The sequence below is a fragment of the Otolemur garnettii genome, unplaced genomic scaffold (genome assembly GCF_000181295.1).
Source record: "Otolemur garnettii isolate 467f Iridium unplaced genomic scaffold, OtoGar3 scaffold00377, whole genome shotgun sequence".
Classification (NCBI taxonomy): Eukaryota; Metazoa; Chordata; class Mammalia; order Primates; family Galagidae; genus Otolemur; species Otolemur garnettii.
Genome location: NW_003852772.1, coordinates 87,067 through 89,435, shown reverse-complemented (window position 1 = coordinate 89,435; position 2,369 = coordinate 87,067). Strand labels below are relative to the sequence as shown.

General features: G+C 41.7%; 1 protein-coding gene across 1 annotated transcript in view; it reads left to right on the top strand.

The window, feature by feature from the left end:
* The window catches only part of LOC100958156 (zinc finger protein 679-like), a 156,460-nt gene that overhangs the window by 87,521 nt on the left and 66,570 nt on the right, over positions 1–2,369 (top strand). The gene's annotated exons all lie outside the window — the stretch shown is intronic.

Genomic DNA, 2,369 nt, shown 5'->3' with positions numbered 1-2,369 from the left:
TGGGTGGATTGCCTGAGTTCCCAGGTTTAAGACCAGCCTGAGCCAGAGTGAGACCTCATCTCTGAAAAAATAGCCAGGTATTGTGGTGGGTGCCTATAGTCCCAACTACTTGGGAGGCTGAGGCAAGAGAATCGCTTAAGCCCAAGAATTTGAGGTTGCTGTGAACTGTGATGCAATGGCACTCTACCAACGGCGACATAATGAGACTCTGTCTCAAATAAAAAAGTAAATTGAAAAATAAATGACAGTGCCTGTACCTTAAGCAGTTAAGGTGCCAGCCACATATACCTCAGCTGGCGAGTTCGAATCCAGCCCCGCCCCACCAAACAACAATGATGGCTGCAACCAAAAAAATTGCCAGGCATTGTGGTGGATGCCTGTAGTCCCAGCTACTTGGCCGTAGAGGCAGGAGAATCGCTTGAGCCCAGGAGTTGGAGGTTGCTGAGAGCTGTCATGCCATGGCACTCTACCCAGGGTGACAGCTTGAAGCTCTGTCTCAAAAAAAAAAGTGATAGTCTCTCCAGATGAGAAACTGAAAAACAGAAAGATTTTTTGGAGAAATCTTTTCCCCAAAATAGAAGTAAAACACAAACTTAGAAGTTATCAGTAGAAGAGGTTCAACATTTGACTAACAGAAACTTTGGAATCAGAACAAAGAAAATGAGAGAAGAGGAGATAGATTATCAAATAAAATTATTCATAGTGAAAGAACTCAAACCCTTCTTTTTTTTCTTTTTGAGACAGAATCACTATGTCACCCTCATATTGTGGGGTGGTGTCACAGCTCACAGCAACCTCAAACTCTTGGGCTTAAGCAATTCTCTTGCCTCAGACTCCCAAGTAGCTGGGAATACCGGTGCCCCCCACAATGCCTGGCTATTTTGTTGTTGTTGTGGTTGTTGTAGTTATTGTTATTTAGTTGGCCAGGGCTGAATTCAAACTCGCCTTCCTTGGTGCATGTGGCTGGCGCCATAAGCACTGTGCTACAGTTGCTGAGCCCAAACTTGAACGCTTCTAAATGCCTTAATCTGAATGAAGCAGGATCACACTGAGACAGGTCATCTCAGAATTTCAGACTCCCCGGGAGAAGAAAAGTAGGAGAATGGCAGCAGTTTCATAGTGACAATACAGGGCTCTGGAAGACAAAGAAGGAACGCAGTACTGTGAAGGGAAAATTCACAGCAGCCAAATTATGGATAATTTTGGAAATGCAAGACAAAGTTTTAGCTGTCATATTTTCTTCCCACAGAAGGTTCAAGCACTGGAACGTATATATCTGTTCTCAGAAGTGTGTAGCCAGATGGAGATTCCAATTTGAGAGTCACTGGAGTATTAGGGATGTGGTAGGAATTATCTAGTAAGCTTCCATAGCCTGGGAACAGAAAAGAACCAAAGTCAGACTGTAGGGAAACTGTATTTAAGGGTCTAGAAGAAGAGAGTTTTTGAAAGAAACGGAGGGATGAAGCACAGAGGAAGGGCATGAGGTAAAGGAAGAAGGAAGTGGTTAGCTCTGTTTAGATGTGGAGTACAAGCTGCCACAGAACTGCCTCTGCCTCAATTTCTTCATCCTTAAAACTGGAGACAGGAGTATACAAATTGGCTAGAATTCTACTTAAGACAAATTTGGGAATTATATTTGTTCTTCATGAGGATTTTTCATTTTTCAAGTATCCTTCTGATCTTGGCATGATGGTTAAAAAGGTAAATTTTCAACATTTGTGGGGGGGGTTATTTCTTGTCTTTTGAGACATAGCCTCACTCTTTTCCTCTGGGTAGAGTGCTGTGGCTTCATAGTTCCCAGCAACTTCAAACTCTTGGGCTCAAACGATCTTCTTGCCTCAGTCTCCCAAGTAGCTGGGACTACAGGTGCCCACCATAATGCCTGGCTCATTTTTCTCTTTTCTTTTTTGGAAAGTGGGTCTTGCTCTTGCTCAGGCTGGTTTTAAACTCCTGAGTTCAGGCAGACCACCTGCCTCAGCCCCTCAGAATGCTAGGATTATAGGCATGAGCCACTGCACTCAGCCTATCAATGTATTTTAGACCAAGACTATGTTTATTTTACCCATACAAAAATTTACTCCTGGTATTTAACTAAAAATGATTAAGAAAATGTGCCTAATTCACTTTATAGCATGGCTTTGTATTACAGAAGACATTCCCTTCTATTCCAATTTTGCTGCTTAAAATTTCAGGCATCTGATCTTTGGACATTACTAAATAATTACATTTTTTAGTTGATATACAATAGTTGTACATATTTTGGATGTACATGTGATATTTTGATACAAGCATACAGTGTTTAATGATCAAATCAGGGTAATTGGGATATCCATTACCTCAAACATGTATCCTTGTGTTGGGCACATTAC